Source organism: Macaca nemestrina, chromosome 16 (assembly GCF_043159975.1).
Source record: "Macaca nemestrina isolate mMacNem1 chromosome 16, mMacNem.hap1, whole genome shotgun sequence".
In the NCBI taxonomy this organism is placed as follows: Eukaryota; Metazoa; Chordata; class Mammalia; order Primates; family Cercopithecidae; genus Macaca; species Macaca nemestrina.
The window spans coordinates 33,561,832-33,583,975 of NC_092140.1; the positions used below are offsets into that span (position 1 = coordinate 33,561,832).

At 39.0% G+C, this 22,144-nt stretch overlaps 1 long non-coding RNA gene across 1 annotated transcript in view; it reads right to left on the minus strand.

The window, feature by feature from the left end:
- The window catches only part of LOC105481700 (uncharacterized), a 42,341-nt gene that overhangs the window by 18,148 nt on the left and 2,049 nt on the right, over positions 1–22,144 (minus strand). The window contains exon 2 of the long non-coding RNA XR_987107.3: positions 7,406–7,505. This is a non-coding gene — a long non-coding RNA (uncharacterized lncRNA). The remainder of the gene's footprint in view (positions 1–7,405; positions 7,506–22,144) is intronic.

Sequence of the window (22,144 nt, forward strand, 5' to 3'; positions counted from 1 at the left end):
AAGATTTTTGAAGTTTTTTTTTTTTTGTATTTTTTAATATTTTCTACTTTTCATTTTTGCTGACACACACACACACACAAACACACACACACACACACAAACACAGCCCTCTGACAAGACATAGAACTTGCTTCATAGTCCAGGAACATGGGATTACTGGTGACTGAAGACAGCTAGAATAACACTACGTTTGGTACCTCTCATGTTGATTACTCAAGACACTTACAACATTAGAAGGGCAGAGGAGGAAGTTCTGCAAGTGTAACTTTTCTTTTTCATTTACCAAACAGAGGAATGAAAGTCTCTTGGAATTCTAGATAGAATGTAAGTATTATTATAGGAAGGAAATAAGGAAAAAAAGAACAAGGTATAGCCAAAAATTAGTTTGCTAATAGTTTTAGAGAATGTCATGTACCTCTAACAGAGAAGTTTGAATGCATGAAATCCTGAACATAAAGTTGACTACTAGTATATTAGAATTAGACACGAGGCATAACTTTATAATATATAAAAATAAGTTACGAGACATAAGTCTATCATTATTTTAAGAAGAATGATTAATTTACCAAAGACAGCTGAAGCTGGACTAGCTGAAAAAAAATATAGTATGTATTAGTCCATTCTCACACTGCTATGAAGAAATACCTGAGACTTGGTAACTTATTTCTAAAAAGAGGTCTAATTGATTCACAGTTCCACATGGCTGGGGAAGCCTCAGGGAATTTACAATCATGGTGTAAGGCACCTCTTCCCAATGCTGCAGGAGAGAGAATGTGCCAAGGAGGAATTTGCCAAATACTTATAAACACCATCAGATCTCGTGAGAACTGACTCACTATCATGAGAACGGCAGGGGACAAATCACCACCACGATTCAGTTACCTCCACCTGGTCTCTCCATTAACACGTGGAGATTATGGGGATTATAATTCAAGATGAGATTTTGGGTTGGGACATGGCCAAATCATATCATGTTGTGACTAGGATATAAAGTTATAGTAATTTTTTAAGTGTTGTGATTCTAAAGTTTTATACTTAAAACAAAAACATAGTAGTTAGTCCAACAACTCTACATGTGAAGATTAGTATTGCAGAGTAACCATTTAAAAATATACATAGACCAGGCACAGTGGCTCACACCTGTAATCCCAGCATGTCGGGAGGCCAAGGTGGATGGATCACTTGAGGTCAATAGTTTGAGACCAGCCTGGTCAACATGATGAAACCTCATCTCTACTAAAAATACAAAAATTAGCTGGGTGTGGTGGCACATGCCTGTAATACCAGCTACTCAGCAGGCTGAGGCAGGAGAATCACTTGAACCCGGAGGCGGAGGCTGCAGTGAGCAGAGACCATGCTGCTGCATTCCAGCCTGGGTGACAGAGTGAGACTTTGTCTCAAAAAAGAAAGAAAATGTACATATGTTTTTTAAAAATAAAATTTATTTTATTTCAAATATACAAGAGTAATGGTTAATGTAGAATTTTCTGAAAATTTGGAAAATTTGACTTAAAACATTTACTCAGTCTCACAGTAGAAAGACAATAAATAATATTTTATTGCATTTTTAGTCTTTTAAGCATCTTCTATATAATTTTGATACATAAATTTTACATATAATTTTTTACAGTGCTCATTTTACTAAATATTATGAGTCTTTTTCCATTATTAGAAATAGCCATTAGTATATTTAATATCTACATGGACTGAATGTACAATTTACTTGAATTTCTTTTTATGGTCAAATCCTTTGTTTCTGCCTTTCCTCCATATTCTAAATAGCACTACAATGAGCACATTTGTACACAAAAGTTTCCCTGTATTTAACATGATTTTCTTTGAATAGATTCTTGGATTTAAAATTACCTGTCTCAGACTTGGAAATTTAAGATGCTTTCTACACATTGTCAAATTATTTTCCAAAGAAGCTATAACACTTCTCTTTCCTGCTAACAATACACTATCTCCAGTATTGAATATCCTAAATTTAATCTCTGCCAATTGGATAAGTAAAAATTTAGATCTTGTTTTAATTTGCATTTTGTTGTTTACTAATAAATTTTTTTCATGTTGGCTGATGAAATATATTTTCTCTTATATGCATTTGACTTTCAATTCTGTTCACTTTCAATTCAGATATTTACATTTATTTATGAAAAGTATGAACATGCATTTCTGAGAATTAATAAAACAAAATAAAACCTAGAAACATAAAACATCTTAGTTGGTCTGGGAGAACCAAGTGTCATAGGTACAGAATAACTTATGCTTTCCAATTTTCACCTTTTGGAGCCCAGACAGTTCAGTATTGTGTTTGAGAAAAATAATTCCAAAGTAAAACAATCATAACATTAGGGTAAATAATATCATTTAACCTAAATCTTTCCCAGGGTAAGCGCAACATCAAAGATGTGGCCTGTTTAAAGACAATTGCCCTCAAATGGAAGATATATGGTCAACGTCAAAAAGTTTGGGTTTTTTCCTCAAGTGATCAACCTGTAAATGGGAAGAGGAGCAACAAGTTTAGTGGCAAACATGCTAAATAACTGCTTCACCATTTCCCAAGTATTTACTGACCACTGGAGTGGACATATCCGCCAGTCCATAGTTAAGTAAAGCAAGTTTCACTCAAAGAAAGCAAGTTTGGTGATCTTTGTAGGTTTTCAAATTTCCTTCGTCTTGGAAAACGTGATTGACAAAGGAAGTGTCAAAAAGATCAAAGAACTACCTGGATATAAACTGTATCTGGAAACCCCTTTTTTCAAGATTTATCCGTTGGAGGAAGTGCCAGGTCTTGGTTAACGGGACAGTTGATTTCCTAGGCTATTGATGAAGGCCATAAATGTATGCTCATTATTCTTGTTCTGTCAACAGCTTTTGACATCTCTGTATGACTAATCACAGGTCAACCACGGAGAAATATAAAGTAAATGACTCCCTTTCCCTAAAGTTCAGAAATGCTAGATGCCTAGAAATTGAATTTCTTGACAATTTTGTACTTTTGCTGTTCTTTCTCAAGAACTGTGGGATAATTGATGCTAAAGAGACCTATGACTACTTGGTGTGTTGTGTGTGTGTGTGTGTGTGTGTGTGTGTCTGTGTGTGTATGTAAAATAAGATGGCATAATGATGTTCTATATGACACTCTAATTTATATTAGAAAAAAATACATTTTAGAAAAAAGCAATTTTATCATGTACAAATTTAATGTCCATGTTTCTGTATCTGTTTTGTTTGTATCAGTGGTACAATGTTTCCCTTAGAAAGGTGAAACCTGTGCCTAATAAGGAGAAAACAATTACTTCACAAAAAATACAAAGCCAGAACTCTGCTAACATTCAACTATCTACGTGTAGTGTAGAAGTGTTTGTGTGTAGCTATCCTAACATTTCTATCCCCTTTTCTAGCATGACAAGTAGGAGGTAAACAAAAATTTAAAATAGAAACTCCGACTTCTTGTTTGGCCATCCCTTCTGCCAGCTCTCCTGTTTACTAGTAGTTTCTGGTCTCCAGAGAATCTGACCAGCATTGGTTTCCAAAAGCCTATGCCTTTAAGGCAGCAGCTCTTCCCCAAAGGCAATTTTGCCCCCAGGGGCATTTGGCGAGATCTGGAAACAATTTTTTATGGTCTATGGGGTTGTGACTGGCACCTAGTGGGCAGAGGCCAGGAATGCTGCTCAACATCCTACAGTACACAGGACAGCCCCACAACGACAGCATATCCAGCCCAAAATGTCAATAGTGATGAAGCTGAAAAACCCAGTGCATGAGCCACAGTGAGGACTCTGTGAAAAGACAAAACAAATGAAAGGAAAATCATTAGACGGTTGACCACTCCCCTGCCACAGTCCAGAAAACAATCCATTTGGGTGGAAAGGGAGACAGGACAAATAGGAGGAAGCAAATTGGACAGAGATAGCCTTGGAGTTCCGAGGTGAAGTGTCCTCCCTCCATCTCCTTCCCTGTCTGCCAGGTTGGGGTATCAGAAAGAGAGAGGATGGTTGTGTGTTTTGTGTAGTCAGATAGGATCACAAGGAGATGATGATTACTGTGCCTCAGCACAGAAGCAACAAAAAGGTATGGGTTACCCAGGCCTGGTTTGGAACAAGTTTAGAGAATGCCATTTCTAAAAGTGACTTGTGGATGGGAACGAGAGATACCTCAGAGGCTACCTGTGTGAGCCAGTGACTGAAGATTAAATGGGATCCTACCTGAGTACCTAGGTACCTCTGTAATGCTCCTTGATCATGGATACAACCCTGGAGAAGGCGAGTTGACAAAATTGGCTTTCCCCTGGTCCCAGGTAAGGGAGGCTGAAGCAAATTTGATTTATTAAGTGTATGGCTTACATTTCAGAGACTGTGGTCTAAGATTAGTGCATGCTGCAAGTAGAAGTTCTTATCCAAATTGTCCAAATAAATTTTAAATACGTGTCTGTGAACTCAATCGAAAACAATTTTCTTTTTCATTCTGTTACATTGTGTTAGAACAGGTATTAAACCTTCAAAGTGAAATGGTGTTTGATTTTGTGATCCCTCCTCTTCCATCACCAAAAGGATTTTATAATGCTACTCTCTAGTGTGTGTGTGTGTGTGTGTGTGTGTGTGTGTATGTGTATCAGGGCCTAGTGACATAACTGAAGACCATCTAGTGGGTTTAAAACCAGGGCTAACTGAGTGTAAAATATCTGGTTCAAACACATTTCAAATACCAAATTGTCATAATATTAAAGAAAACTTAGTTGTAAAAAAAGTCTATCTGGTGTGATAAGCATAGCTTTTGAGTATTTGGTCTGGCTGGTCTTAAAAAATAATAAAAAAAAGAAATGCAAGATTATGTAACAGCCCATCACAGACACCTTTGTTAACTAAAGTCAGTATTATCTTTCTTTTTTTTTTTTTTTTTTTTTTTTTTTTTTGAGACGGAGTCTCGCTCTGTCGCCCAGGCTGGAGTGCAGTGGCGCGATCTCGGCTCACTGCAAGCTCCGCCTCCCGGGTTCACGCCATTCTCCTGCCTCAGCCTCCCGAGTAGCTGGGACTACAGGCGCCCACAACCGCGCCCGGCTAATTTTTTGTATTTTTAGTAGAGACGGGGTTTCACCGTGGTCTCAATCTCCTGACCTTGTGATCCGCCCGCCTCGGTCTCCCAAAGCGCTGGGATTACAGGCGTGAGCCACCGCGCCCGGCAAGTCAGTATTATCTTTCAAGGGTGTCACAGTTCTATTGATTTGAGTCTTCACCCAGAAACCTAGGGAATTTACCCAACTGTTCATCAAGAATTCTGGACACCATTATCAAAGGAGAAGGACGTGTGTTGACAGAGGAACACCTGCTGCCAGCCCGGCAACAATCCAATGTTTGTGCACCAACTCAAAGCGAGAGGAAGGCTTTGTTTCCACAGCACATCTACTCCACTGTCCTCTTTGGGGGCAAGGTGCTCCTGTGGGTGGGGTGGGTCTTGTCTCTCTCTTTCAGGTACCAATTTGTTTATTTGCTTTCTCTAAACCGTTCTGTGAATCCTTTTCTCTCATTGGAGACTAAATGTTAAGAAGAAAACCTGGAAATTCTCTCCTTTCCTCAGTAAGGATAATTACTTATCAGACAGTCCTTGTTACTATACTCAGCTGCCATAAATACAAGTTGACTTGAGACTAACTAATAGTGACATCTACTCTGGTTTCCTTCCAACAAACTTACATCAGGATTGGGTATCCTTCCCCAAAGCATCACTGCTTATGGCTAACTCTTTGATAATGCTCCCGTTTACTTCTTGAGGCACTGGGACATATTATATAAATTAAATGAGTAAAAACATTATCCTGTTATAAAGATATTTCTTGGAGTTCAGAAATAACAAATCTCATCAGAGTTCAAAGATACATAAAACCATTTCTAAGCTACAGGTTAATCTCTTCTTCATCGATAATATTTTATCTTCCCAAACAGCCTGGAATTGCTGGAAATGTGTCATGTTTTCTTCTCTCAGATTACATAGACATTGCTTTACTCTTTATTTTGGAACTCATTCCCATCTTTGACATGTCAAAGTGAAAGAGATTAAAGTTATTCCTGATCTGCATAGAACTTTATCTAGCATTAGCCTCAGCCTTTACAGAAATTGTCTTCCCAGTTGGAAGTCACCATTATTTTACAATAGTGGTATCATCATAAAGTGTCCTTTGTAGAGGAAAAGAATGTTAGAAGGATCTTAAATAGACACTCAGGAGAAATATTACGACACAGAGGAGGAGATAATATTGAGCAGAAGCTTCACAATTGTCTTTGTAGTTCTGACTATTTATTACAGTTAAATACTTATATCATTCTTCTATAAAGACAACGCCAAGGGAAAGAAAGGCCAAAATTTATCAGGAAGGACCACAGTACCAGAAGTAAAATTATTGGCAGCATGATGTAATGAATGGAACATGGATTTTAATATAACATATTCATTTTAACATACTCATTAATAGAATCCGTAATATATCAATATCATTATTTCATCTTAAATAAAAAATTTATTTCACATTTCTTATGTAAAATAGTGGTGCAGGATTTTTGTATGAATTAAATGAGAGAAGTATATTCATGCACTTAGCACAATAACCACTTGCAGTACAATCTCAGCTATGCTGGTTTTCTATCCTACTTTCCTGGTCCTTGGTTGATTTAAATGGCTTTCTAATTTTTTGACCCAGAGTTGTTGACATTCACCTGAGTCTGACCATAATCCCAGACCTACAGAATAGTTTTGATATTTGAGATGAACAACAACAACAAAAAACTTTCAGTTATCGGCAGCTATGTGAATAGGTATTTCTGTGACTCAGTGCCAGTACAAAGGCTATATAGTTCAGTATTTCCCATAGTATCCCACAAACTACTTTGTTTTACTCTCTTAGCCCCTTTCATACTTGTTTCAACTCTTCTTCCTTCCCCATCTTGCCTGAAGCTGCGTTGCTCAAATCTTTTCTTCTCTCTGCCTTTCATTCCACTTTCCTTATTTCTCTTCAGCCCCCAATCACTCTTTTTGCTAACTATATCAAAATAAATGCCTCATGGTTCAACACTTTGTTGAAATAAAATTCCCATGGTGACTAAAAAGTTGTACCAAAAAAACACTTCATACAAACTAAAATTTTGTATGAAACAAACTTTTGGTAGGAATGGATTACTAAAAAACTTAAACTTGATCTTCCAAATTGCTTTCTATTAATAGTGTCAAAATCTATATTTGTTCTTCAGAGGTAGCAACAGTAGGCAAAACAAAAACAAACAAAAAACTGTATTTGTTAATCCTTTTCTTGGTTCCTTAATAGGCCTGTCTCATCCAGATAGCAATAGCGATGATGACTTTCCTATTCTTAAACTCTTGCGCTGTGACAGGCACTCTGTGAAGGCCTTACCTCATTTATCCGAGAGCTTATGAAGTAGTTCCATTCTACCTTCAAGGAAACTGAGTCTTGTAGAGATTACACAGCTTGCTTCAGAGGGTGAATGTTGGATCTGAAATCAAAGCAAAGCCCATGTTCATAAACAAACATAACAGAGAGTGGGCAATGAAATAATTCCCAATGAACAGAAGAAAATCTTGGTCAAAGACTGAGTTATTTTAAACCATGTTTCAATGTGTCCAAGAACTACCCCCTACCCACCTAGAATTTCTATTTTCCATAAAGCATGTCATTATTGGTGTAACATATTTAACACCAGTGAAACCATTCCTATAACCTATGAAGCCTTTGGCAGTAAAAGTACCACTTCCACATATCTTGAGTCCAGTCATGGAAATAAGTGGTACCAAGCTCAGTGAAGAGATTTTCTTTTTTTTTTTTTTTTTTTTTTTTTTTTTTGAGACGGAGTCTTGCTCTGTCGCCGGGGCTGGAGTACAGTGGCCAGATCTCAGCTCACTGCAAGCTCCGCCTCCCGGGTTTACGCCATTCTCCTGCCTCAGCCTCCCAAGTAGCTGGGACTACAGGCGCCCGTCACCTCGCCCGGCTAGTTTTTTGTATTTTTTTAGTAGAGACGGGGTTTCACCATGTTAGCCAGGATGGTCTCGATCTCCTGACCTCGTGATCCGCCCGTCTTGGCCTCCCAAAGTGCTGGGATTACAGGCTTGAGCCACCGCGCCCGGCCTGAGATTTTCTTTATGTACTTCCTGTTAGTATATTTAAAATGTGATACTAAATCATATTCCTTGGGTGGACATCTATTTATTTCACATTGTTTAGTTATATCTTGGCTTAGAGATAGAAGGTTAAATAATGTATTTCCTGGTTATTTATAGGTTTGACTACCTATAAAAGAAACTCCAAATAACAGTGACTGAAAGACAGAAGTTTATCCCTTTCTCATTTAAAAAAGTCTGATGAAGGAAGCTCAGAGCTGTTACGGTTTCATAGTTATCTGGCAACTTAGCCACTTCTAAATTTTCATTTTACCTTTCCCATAATGGAGTTCTCATTCTCCTCATCTAAGGTGGTGTATTAGACCACCTTAGAGTGTAACAAATTACCACAGACTTGCTGATTTAAACCAACAGAAATGTATGCTCTCACAGTTCTGGAGGTCAGAGGTTTCTATAGTCAGTTTCACTGGGCCCAAACCAAGAAGGCTGTGTTCCTTCCAGAGGCTCTTAGGGAGAAGCCATTTCTTGCCTCTTTCAGCTTCTGGTGCTGTGGGCAATCCTTGTGGCGTGGCCACATTGTTCCAATCTCTGCCTCTGTGATCACACTACTGCCTCCTCTTCTGTCTGTGCCAAGACTCCCTCTACTTTCCTCCTACAAGGATACATCTCAACACATTTAGGACCCACCTGGATGATCCAATACAATCTCCCTTTCTCAGGATCTTTAACCACCTGGCAAAATCCTTGTTTGCCACATCAAGTAACATTCACAAGTTCCAGGGACTGGAACCTGGACATTTTTTGATGGCAGAGGAAGGGGCATGCTTCAGGCCACCACCATAGATATCTAGCCAATATATCCCTGTTCCAAGAAATAGGACAGATGAAGGGGAGAAAAAGGGGGCACATCCACATTCTTTAGAACATATTTCAAAAACTGCACATATAATTTCCCCTCTCACATTCCCTTAGCCTGAACTCAGTTACATGGTTACATTTAGCTGTGAGTTAGGTTGGGAATTAAAGTATTTAATTTATTTATCATGATCTCAGCTTTACATAGAAGAAAAGCAGAACAGGTATAGGACAACTAGCAGTATCTGTTACCACCTGCCACCGTGGCCACCCAAATACCATATGCATCTTTCTTTTCACAAGCTCCTGCTTGGTATCCTCACGAGAGTGTTATTCAAAGCCTAGCAAGTCTTGAATCTCTGATTGATGGGCACTCATCTCTAACAGGTACAAATATGGCTCCTCAACGTGGCCAGTCATCTGCCCCTACAGCAGCATACCTTGGGGCACCAAAAAACAAGGTAACCACAACAGAAAAATCTCCCATTTGGACAAAAGATCACAGAAAGCAGAGCAATCTTAGAAGTTATCCCATCCTGGGGGGGCAGGAATAATGACAACTCTCTTCTTGTCAGTAGCACGAGTTCCTAGGTCATCCCAACTGAAAAACTGAAAATGCCTCCCAGTGGACCTTCCTGGCTCACTATCCTATATGGGTCATCTGAGGTGGACATTGGAGAAGGTATGTTTTTTGGACCTGCCTAGCCTTTTTTTTTTTTTTTTTTTTTTTGAGACAGAGTCTCGCTGTGTCACCCAGGCTGCAATGCAGTTGCACGATCTCGGCTCACTGCAACGTCCGCCTCCCAGGCTCAAGTGATTCTCCTGTCTCAGCCTCCCAAGAAGCTGGGATTACAGGCACCCACCACCACGCCCGGCTAATTTTTGTATTTTTAGTAGAGATGGGGTTTCACCATGTTGGCCAGGCTGGTCTCAAACTCCTGATCTCAGATGATCCATCTGCCTAGGCCTCCCAAACCGCTGGGATTACATGCATGAGCCACTGCATCCGGCCCTGCCCAGCTTTTGTAGGCTGCCTTTTGCTGGTCCTGCTTTGGTGGCCAAGGGAATGCCTTGGGGGTTGAATAGGTTTTTGTTTTCTTAGTAATATAATTTTGTCAAACAGCTAGTGGTCTTCCAGTTTATTTGCTTCAGGTCAGTTCCACGTGTCAATAGTCACGGATAAAAATCTTGTGGAGTAAGAGTTTTCAAGACTGACGATAGAGACTTTAACTTATTACCTCTGGGCTCTGCCTAGCCCCCTCCTCTCATGTTTCAGAGGGGCTCTCTTAAAGTCACTGAAACTAAGAGCTGGGGTGAGGACACAGCTCTCTTCACCTAATTTTTGCACTGAGCTGGCTCCCATTGTCTGTCAGAGAACCCTTAACTACAGGTGCTGGAAAAAGCTCAGAGGCACTGTTTTGTCTTCTGATAAATCTGACCCTTTGCACCCTTTACTTAGAATTGCTTCAATCTGTAGTACAAAGCAACTAGCTTTGTCAATTCCATAAGGTCCAAATAACTGACTGTTTAGTGTAACAATTAGGAATACAGACTTTGGGGCCAGATTGCTTAGCACAAACCAGGTTTCTCACTTATTAGTTGTAAAACTGGCAAGCTCCTTAGCCTATCTGGTCTTCATCTATAAAATGCAGTTAAAAACAGTATATACTTCATTGTATTTTTTGAGGAGTAAGTGGCTTAAAATACATAAAGCACTAGAATGGTGTCTGGCCCACAGTAAGCACCATATATGTGTAGTTAGCATGAACTTACTAATGTGATATTACTAGACTCTATCAACTTGTACTGCAGGATGCAGTCTGATACTAGACTGAATAGCTCACACCTAAGTTTACTTCTTTTGTAGTCTCCGCTGAAGCACCAAGAAGTAACCAACATTAGACAACATCTTGAATTGTTTCTACAATTTTCCCTGATGCTATGACCATAGCATGTGGTCTGCTTTCCAATGATCCTAGTAATAGTTTCATCATATGTTTTTCCACAGCATAACAAGAGTTGCTAGCTTTTTGGCTTCTATTACCTGCACCCACAGCACCAATCTTTCAGGTTTTGCCATGGCCAACACTTCACTTTTAGGCATCAAATTCTGTATTCATTGGGGTTTATATTTGTTCATAACAGAGATCCAAAATACCTAAAGTGTAAGCCTGATGAATCTTCATTTCTTTTTGCATGACAGTCTGAATTGAGGTAGTTTGGAGACAGTGTGATGATTCCACAGTCAGATCTGAGACACAGGTTGCCTCCAGTGTTCCATGTCGACATCACTAGGAGGCTTCCTTACTGTCACAGTTCAGAATGAAGAGCCAGCCATCACACCTACATCCAAGGAGTAGAAAGGAGAAAAGGGAGAAAGGATATATTCCGGAAGTTGATCACACATACCCACATAACCAAAACTTGTCACTAGGCCATACCTAGCAAGGGAGTTTGGGAAATGAGGTCTTGATTTAGTGTCAGTGTGCCAAACCAAAGCTCAGGCTTTCTGCGATCACTGAAGAGAATGAGAACAGGCCCTAGAGAGACAACCAGAAGTCTCTGCCATTCACTGAAAATTGTTGTTTCTCTAGTTTAATGCAATGTCTGTTGAAAGTAATGCATAGCATGTAACCTACTCAATGTCTACTTTCCCTGCTACAAAAAAGTAAAACCTCTGGGTGCATATGTATTCAACAAAAAATAAAATGAAACCCAGTAGCTTATATCAAATGAAAATTCTATCCTGGACTAGTTTTTATTTCTTAAAATATAGGAATTCCATTTACTAGAATTGGGAATTAACTTTCATTTGTAGTTTTTAAAAATGAAGATCAAAATATTTGCATATGTGTAACATATGACTGGTATAGGCTTGTTTTATAGATAGAGTACCTATTTTAACCTATCAAAACACCTATTTTAACCCTTACATGCTTCCTCAACTTGTATATAGCAAAGTTATATTTTTAGAGGGTATAATGACCCAAATGTTTGAGCTGAAATGAAACACAGCATTTTCTATCATATTTGAATATAGAGAGGGAGTATGAAAGACTGCATATCTTCCATTAAAAAAATATTTATCAGTCTCTCTTCATGAAGCAAAGAGGGAATTAAATAAGCAAAAATTCGATATTTGGGGTTTTATACCTGACACGAAACTTCAACCTTAGAAAAAATTACCAGTGAGCTAAAGAAGAATAAGCAATATATACATGGTTTGTTTAATTCTTCATCAAACAACATTGCTGTATCTGTGCCTAAGTGTTATTTTATTTTTTTGGTTGGTTGGTTTTGTTTGGTTTTGTTTTGGGTGATGTTCAGCATTTTGTGTCCTGATGGGAATTTTAATGAACATAAAACAAAAGCACTGGTACCAAGCTGAGCCCAGCGGATGAATCAGGTAGGCGTGTATATTCACAGCGCTGATTACTGACAATTTTCTTGTGTCACTGTGTCCCAAGTGTTGGTCAATCAGACATATTGCCAGATAGGCATATTTTTTAAAAACCCTGGCCACCTAAAAAAATACATATATAGACACATATTTTGGGGCTAGAGATTAAGCAAATTTTATAAGAACACTAAGCAAGTCTGAGAACAAACATTCTGCATAGTGCTCTGTTTCAGACGCAATAGAAGTGGAAGCAGGAACCAGCCGAAGAAAGCATCTGCTCTGGACAGCAACTCTGACACACGTCACTCGAGATAAACTGCTTCCCTGCAGCCGTGAGGAATTAACCCTATCCTCTTGCAGTCGGCCCAGTTCCTAAATGGAGTAACAGCTAATTTATTTTTTCCCTTCATCTTTAGAATACTAACGTGGGAACAGGTGTTCAGAGTTTATTAGTGTAACACATTTTACAAAAACAACAATTCCTGTAAGTTCCTACAGGTCAGAAAAGAAACATGATTCATTTGAAATGATTCCTATTTATTTATGTTTTTGTGCGCCTGTTCTTAACCTTGTCCAGAAAGGGTTTGAGCTAACTCATTGACACTTTTGGTTTAACTCACAACCCTTACCACTATCTAAGGAAGATGTAGTTACCCAAGTAACTCTTTCAAGGTGTCTGTTTTGCAGAGTCTAAAACTGGGATGGAATCTGCTCAGTCTCTACTTTAAAACCCTTCAAAGGCTCCTCATCCTCCATCGTCAAGTCTTTTAATGTGTTGCACACACTTCGTGCCTTCACCTCTTCCTGCTGCCAAAGTTTCATGTTTGCCCTGGCAGTATATGACTTGGCTAGAAAAACATGTAATATAATATTTTCAAAATTATTTTATTGGAAAGAAAGCAGGTCCACATGAAAATGAAGTGTCAGTGATGACCAAATGGGCTTTTTAAGTATTGGCAATTGTGCGCTGTTTTGTTACTCCTTTTGTGTCTTTAAGTATTTTTGTCAATTTCTGGAACCATTAGTGCTTTTTAATTTGCAAATCGTTTTTAGTTGGCTTTACACTGCCATATCACAAAAACTTGGAATAGTGTAAATGTCCACCAAGTGGTTTGCTCAAATCTGATAGGTTATAATGGCATAAACGGCATAATCTCATTTTACAAAAGAAAAAATTCAATAACATATAATAGTATATGGAAACCAGATAAAAGAATATGGAAAATATTCAGCAAGATATTAATAACAGTTATCTCGGAATGAGTGGGATTATGACATTCTTTGTGTTTGTCATATTGAGATTTTTTTCTTTTCTGCAGTAATAATTTCTTTGCTTTTTTTTTTTTTCTCTAATAAGGAAAAGGTATTAGAAGAAGGTAATGATGGAAGTATCTACTTTTTAATGAGTGAAGGCTTACTGCGTTTAGGCACTGTGGCGAATTTTAGTTTTAATTGCGTGTTTTAATCCTTAAACTTTCTGGGAGACAGATACCATGAGTGGCATTTTATAAATGCAAAAGTAAAAACTTAGAGATGTTAAGTAATGTTCAAGGTCACATTGTGCCTGGATCTAGATATGGCATTTGAACACATTTGAACACAGACTTTGTAGGAGTTTCTACGAAGTCGTTATGCCACTCCCTTGTTACTGGTAGATTTGGTTTTTTGTTTGTTTGTTTTGTTTTGTTTTTGAGACGGAGTCTCGCTCCGTCACCCAGGCTGGAGTGTAGTGGCTGGATCTCAGCTCACTGCAAGCTCCGCCTCCTGGGTTCACGCCATTCTCCTGCCTCAGCCTCCTGAGTAGCTGGGACTACAGGCGCCCGCCACCTCACTCCGCTGGTTTTTTGTATTTTTTTTTTAGTAGAGACGGGGTTTCACCGTGTTAGCCAGGATGGTCTCGATCTCCTGACCTCGTGATCCACCCGTCTGGGCCTTCCAAAGTGCTGGGATTACAGGTTTGAGCCACCACGCCCGGCCGTTACTGGTAGATTTTAAAGCTATGTTTCTATTACAAACAGCACGAAGAAGAAATAAATGGTTGTGCAATTAATATGACATTAAAGAAAATAAAGTTAAAAAAGCACTTAACAAATCAAAATGCTTAAAGCCATGTGAGAGACTCTTTCTTTCTTTCTTTTTTTGAGATGGAGTCTCACTCTGGTCACCCAGGCTGGAGTGCAGTGGCACGATCTCAGCTCACTGCACCTCTGTCTCCCGGGTTCAAGCGATTCTCCTGCTCAGTCTCCTGAGTAGCTAGGATTACAGGCGCCCACCACCATGCCCTGCTAATTTTTGTATTTTTAGTAGAGACTGGGTTTCACCATGTTGGCCAGGCTGATCTCGAACTCCTGACCTCAGGTGATCCACCCACCTCGGCCTCCCAAAGTGCTAGGATTACAGGCATTAGTCACCACGCCCGGCAAGAGAATATTTCATAGTTTACCAAAATGACCAAACTTGGGTGGGAGGAAAGTGACTGAAGACACTCACTTTCAACAACAAAAATTTTTAAGCAAATCAGTACACTGATCAGCTTTTAAAAAGTTTTGTAACTACGTTGCTTTAGAGACAGATTACCTAGGGTTCTCTGGCTCCCTTGGCATCTTTCTTAGTACCCTGGCCAGTTTGGACAACTTAATCCTCTCCACACACAGCAAATGATTACTTGGATCTTGACCCTTGCTCATGCTCTGGAATTCTCCTCCTACCTTTTAGTAGTTCTTATAAGTCTTCAAGATCCTGCCTCTTCTCTGTTAATAGCCTTCCATTCCACCTTGAAGAGGACTTAAGTTCAATTTCACTGTTCTCCCACATTCAAAACGCTTAACAGCCAATATGCCAGGGGCCCTGCCAGATCAGAGCAGACCTCAGCCTTACAGCAGCACCAGTGCACACAGGCTGAGTATCTACTGCTGTGAAGAAGATACTGTGTCAATCTCTGCAATAGGTATTGAGAGAATATCTTGAGGACAGGGGCTAACAGATATTTAATTTATGTGACAGCACATATTGGCTATGTTGGAGCTGAATTAGAACAGCAGACCAATGCTCATGCATATACACCTCTTTCTTTGTTCTAGAATGCTCAGGAGACTCCTTACCCATCACAGATTATGAGGTGATGCACAAAAACAATAATCTGGCTGCATGCCTGCTTTTCATTTATTTATTACTTCTATTTTTTTAACTTTTAGGTTCAAGAGTCCATGTGCAGGTTTTATACATAGGTAAATTGCACATCACAGGGGTTTTGTGTGCAGATTATTTTGTTACCCAGGTAATAAGCATAGTACCTGATAGGTAGTTTTTTGATTCTCACCCTCCTCCAACCTCCTCAAGTAGGCCCCAGTGTTTGTTGTTGCCTTCTTTGTGTCCATACGTACTCCAAGTTTAGCTCCTATTTATAACTGAGCAAATGTGGTAGTGGTGTTCTGTCCCTGTGTTAGTTTGTTGAGGACAATGGCCTCCGGCTTTATCTATGTTGCTGCTAAGGATGTGATCTCATTCTTTTTTATGCACATGTGTGATTTTCTTGGGGGTCCAAATATCCACAGGGAAGAGCATGGGACCTGCTTGCCATTCATGTTTGGTAGATGCCGGCATATCCGATACAGGGGGTGGGGATGGAGCAGGAGCCAGACTCACTAAAAAACCACGGGCCTTTACCAGACAAATCACCGCAAGAACATCATGTCTGGCATGCCGGGCCTGTCACCTCTGCTTGGCATATGCATAAAAGGAAACAGTAGCTTAAAGTACCAGTGAGGTGAGCTTGACCAGTTCCTCACTCAGTATTCTCCAACAAGTCTGGAATATCTGTGCCGCAAATGGGAAAAGACCATTTAATAAATAAAATTAGTGTATCACCAGAGGTCCAGGCATTTCTCTGCAGGACCCTGCCTTTGAAGAGGCATTGATTTGAGAAAGGTAGAGATGTCCTCCTGTCTGGGGAGAGACAGTCACCAAAACTTAAACATCAATATATGAATGCTCTAGGAGAGTGTGGATGTCCCATTTTCCAGAAGTTGTACAAGACATTTCCATCAGAGGGATGCTGCATTTTACTTCTGTGGCTATTGTAACAAATTACCACTAACTTGGTGGCTTAAAACAACACTAAAACAGGCTCGAGGGCAGTATCTGTTACCTGGACTTTTCCAGCTCCTATAGGCTGCCCACATCCCTTAGACCGTAGCCCCATCTAAAGCCAGCAAAGGTGCATCAGGTCCTTCCATTGCTTCACTCTGATATCCTCTTTTGCCTTCTTCTTTCATTTAAGGACCCTTACAATTACATTAGGCCATTGGGATAAGCTAGAATACGCTCCCTGTTTTAAGATCAGCTGATGAGCCACCTTAATCCTATCTGCAAACTAAATTCCTCTTTGCCATGTAACCTAATGGTCGCAAGTTTTAGGGATTTGATTTGATAGTGGACATGTATTTTGGAGGGAGGAGGAACATTATTCTGCCTACTATAGATGACTTAGCAGAGTACAGTGTATGCAAAAGGCAAGAGCGGTAATAACGTGGAAAAATGAATGACTGTCCGGACAGGGCCTGGCTGTGGCACAAAGGCAGAGAGACACCTTGGAGGACCATCAGCTGCAAATGGATGGTGAGAGCAAGAACCAGAAAAAGAGGTTGTAAAGCAGAGAACAGGTGGTTTCTGGCTATCCATGAGCAGCTCATATAAAACCACACCCCACCCTCTACAGGATTCCCAGAGTTAAGAAAGGAGAGACACACTGCCTCTTAGCATTTGGCAATGAATTCAATGGATCTGTGGACAAATTGGAAATTAATCTTACCAAGAACATAAATATTGGTGTCTTCTAGACTACTTTCTGGTTCCACATATACAACCCTCAAAGTTCTCTATTATTCAGGAAAGTAGGGGCTTGGAGACTTGACATATAGAATTACTAAAAGGACATAAACGTTGTCCTCACTGGGTGATAAATCATAGACATTACTCTTTAATAAACATCTCCAGGGTTGAATAACATATGGTTTAAAACAGCTAATCAGTAATGATGTGCTAAATGAATGAATGAGGAAATCTCAGGTGGCAGATTTGGCAGAGTAGACAGATTGTTCTTGCATGAATTTTAAAAAATGACAAAATTACATTTTTATAAAGACCAAAATACATTTCATTCATTGGTTTAAACTCATCTTTTTTGGCAAACCTACCTTTTAAAATTCTGTTTATCTTAAAAGTGCATTTCAAATGCACCCATAAATACATACTGACTAGCTAGTGGGTGTTTATTGTTATTTTAAGTTCCGGGGTATATATGCAGGATGTGCAGATTTGTTACATAGTAAATGTGTGCTATGGTGGTTTGCTGCACCTATCAATTCATCACCTAGGTATCAAGCCCAGCATGCATTGGCTATTTTTCCTGAGCCTCTCCCTTCCCTAACCCTGCCCCTACCCCCAACTGGCCCCAGTATGTGTTGTTCCCCTCCCTGTGTCCATGTGTTTTCATTGTTCAGCTCCCACTTATAAGTGAGAATATTCAGTGTTTGGTTTTCTGTTCCTGTGTTAGTTTGCTGAGGCTAATGGCTTCCAGCTCCATCCATGACTCTCCAAAGGACATGATCTCATTCCTTTTTATGGCTGCATAATATTCCATGATGTATATGTACCACATTTTCTTTATCTATTCTATTATTGATGGGCATTTGGGTTGATTCCATGTCTTTGCTATTGTGAATAGTGCTGCAATGAACATATGTGTGCATGTATCTTTGTAATTAAATGATTTATATCCCTTTGGGTATATACCCAGTAATGGGATTGCTGGGTCAAATGGTAGTTCTGCTTCTAGATCTTTGAGGAATCGTCATATGTCTTCCATAATGATTGTACTAATTTATATTTGAGATGTGGATTTTTTTAAGTCATCATTTGTATTAGCTGCTTAATCTACAAAACCAACTGGAAACGATCAGTTATAATATGCACAAAAATTAAAATAATGGTGGATTCTATAGCTTTATGTATGTATATACATTCAGTGTAGTTGTGAATATATATATATATATATATATATTTTTTTTTTTTTTTTGAGACGGAGTCTCGCTCTGCCGCCCAGGCTGGAGTGCTGTGGCCGGATCTCAGCTCACTGCAAGCTCCGCCTCCCGGGTTCACGCCATTCTCCTGCCTCAGCCTCCCCGAGTAGCTGGGACTACAGGCGCCTGCCACCTCGCCCGGCTAGTTTTTTGTATTTTTTAGTAGAGACGGGGTTTCACCGTGTTAGCCAGGATGGTCTCGATCTCCTGACCTTGTGATCCGCCCATCTCGGCCTCCCAAAGTGCTGGGATTACAGGCTTGAGCCACCGCGCCCGGCCTTGTGAATATTAAATAAAAGAACTGCATGATTATCACATTTGCCATGTGATGTTAAACCTTAAAGTAGTTTCTCAAAAAAATTCACTTAGTTGAACAGTAAAGATTAGACTATAGATCTGGGTAGAAGCCATTTTTGATCATCTTATGAATGACAAGAAGAGACAATTCATTTTGCTCTAGAGACTGAACTATCTAATAACCTTTAGTGTGGAACTATTTCTCCCTCTAATTCAATCCTTGCCTTTGCATCTCGTCACTGCTAATCTTAGTCTAGATGAATTGGTAGAGCCATTATAACAGTACAGTGGGGCGAATAAATACAGGCATACATTGCAGGTTCAGTTCTAGGCCACTCCAATAAAGTAAATATCACAATAAAGTCACATGATATTTTTTGGTTTCCCACTGCATATAAAAGTTATGTTTCCACCATACTGTAATAAGTGTGCAATAGCATTATATCTAAAAAAGTACATACCTTAATTTAAAAATACCTTATTGTTTAATATCTGAGCCTTTAGCAAGTTGTCATGTTTGCTGGTAGAGGTTCTTGCTTCAATGTTGATGGCTTCTAATTGATAAGGATAGTGGTTGCTGAAGGTTGAGGTGGCTGTGAGAATTTTAAAATATATGACAACAATGATATTTGTCACGTTGATTGACTCTTCCGTTTATGAAAAATTTCTCTGTAGTATGCAATGCTGTTTGATAGCATTTTACCCACAGTAGAACTTGTTTCAAAATTGGAGTCAGTCCTCTGAAATCCCACCACTACTTTATCAACTCAATTTATGTAATATTATAAATCTTTTCTTGTCATTTCAACAGTGCTCACAGCATCTTCACCAGGAGTAGATTCCATCTCAGAAAATCACCGTCTTTGCTCATCCTTAAGAAGCGACTCCTCATCCATTCAAGTTTTGTAATGAGATTGCAGCAATTCAGTCACATTTTCAGGCTCCACTTCTTTGTTATTTTCAGGACATCTGCAGTTCCTTCCTCCACTGAAGTCTTGAACCCCTTCAAGTCATCCATTAGGGTTGGAATGAACTTCTTCTAAATTCCTGTTAATGTTGACATTTTGACCTCTTACCACGAATCATGAATGTTCTTAATGGCATATAGAATGGTGAGCCCTTTCCAAAAGGTTTTTGATTTACTTTGTTCAGATCCATGAAAGGATTTACTGTCTGTGGCAGCTATAACCTTACAAAAGGTATTTCATAAATTATGAGACTTGAAAGTTGAAATGACTCATTGATACATGGACTGCATAATGCATGTTGAATTAGCAGGCATGAAAACAACATTAATATCCTTGTAAATCTCCATCAAGAGCTCTTAGTTGACCAGGTGCATTGTCAAGGAACAATAGTATTTTGACAGGAAGCTTTGAGCAGTGTGTCTCAACTAGTGGACTTAAAATAATCAGTAAACTATGCTGTAAACAAATATGTTGCCATCAAGTTTTAATTTTCCATTTCTAGAGTACAGCAAGAATAGATTTGGTATAACTCTTAAGAACTTCAGGATTTTCAGAATGATACATGAGCACTGGCTCAACTTAAAGTCACCAGCTGCCCTTAGCCCATATCAAGAGAGTCAGCCTGTTCTTTGAAGCTTTGAAGCCAGGCATTAACTTTTCCTTTCTAGATGTAAAAGGCCTAGACAGCCTCTTCTTCCAACATGAGGTTGTTTCATCTATATTAGAAACCTATTGTTTAGTGTAGTCACCTTCATCAATGATCTTGGCTGAATCTTCTTGATAACTTACTGCAGCTTCTACATCAATACATGCTGCTTCACTTTGCACTTTTACTTATGGAGAAGGCTTCTTTTCTTAAACCTCATAAACCAGCTTCTGCTAGCTTCAAACTTTTCTTCTGCAGCTTCCTCACCTCTCTCGACCTTTATAGAATTGAAGACATCAGGTTCTTGCTTTGGATTAGGCTTTGACTTAAGTGAATGTTGTGGCTGGTTTGATCTTCTATCCAGAGCACTGTAACTTGCTCCCTATTAGTAATTAGATTATTTCACTTTCTTATTATTTCTTGTTTCTTATGTGTTCACTAGACTAGCACTTTTGATTTTAAGAACTTTTCCTTTGAAGTCACAAGTTGGCTGTTTGCTGCAAGAGGCCTAGTTTTTGGCATATCTTGGCATTTGACATGCCTTCCTTACTACGCTTGATCCTTTCTTGCTTTTGATTTAAAGTGAGAGATGCGTAACTCTTCCTTTTACTTGAACACTTATAGACCATTGAAGGCTACTAATTCACCTAATTTCAATATTGTTGTGTCTTAGGGAAGAGGGAGGCCAAAGGAGAGGGAGAGAGATGAGGGAATGGCCAATGGGCGAAGTCAGAACGCATACATTTATCAATAGAATTTGTAAACTTATATAGTGTGGTTTGTGGCACCCCCAAAATGATAACAATATAGCATCAAAAATCACTCATCACAGATCACCATAATATATGTAATAATAATGAAAAAGTTTGAAACATTGTGAGAATTACCAAATGTGAAACAGAGATACAACATGGGCATATGCTGTTGGAAAAATGGTGCTGATAGACTTGATAGATGCAGGGTTGCCACAATCCTTCAATTTATAAAAAATGTAATATCTGCAAAGTGCAATAAAGTGAAGTACAATGAAGGAAGTGAAGTATGCCTGGACTGCTACTCTATTTTTAGACAGATAAGAGTTCATTTTTTCTGACATATTACCTAGGATTAACATAATAGACTGCAAACCTATAAATAGAAATTTGCAGAATTTGGTTCATGGATCCAAAAATTATTTTTAAAGTAATATCTTTCTTGACTAATAAAAAATACTTATTTCTTTTGTTCCTCATATAGGCTCAGAGCTCAAGGAATAAAACTCCTGATTTAGGTTACTTTACACAAAACAAAAGGCATTCACTTTTCAGCTCATGATCACAAAGTTAAATGTCTGACTTTAAACTAGCTTTGCGCTACCAACTATCTGATTTTATAAGTAGCTCCTTGAAAGTCCAAAACTGGACTAGGATTTGCCCATGATCAAAATTATGAGAAATTACAAACAATATGATTGCTTCTTCTTATAATGAAACACTGAAGTTAAGATGTGGAAGAAGTTACATAAATATTTTTGTGGGGCTAAATCTTTCTTTCCAGTTTTAAAAAAACTTAGTCTCCTAGTCCAGTTTGTACTGCTGTAACAGATACCTGAGACTGTAATTCATCAAGAAAAAATGTTTATTTAGTTCTCAATTCTGGTGGCTGAAAAGTCCAGAATTGGGCAGCTGCACCTGGTAAGGGCCTCATGCTGCTTCCACTCATGGCAGAAAGCAGAATGGGAGCAGCTGTGTGGAAAGAGATCCCATGGTAAGAAAAGGAAGCAAAATAAAGC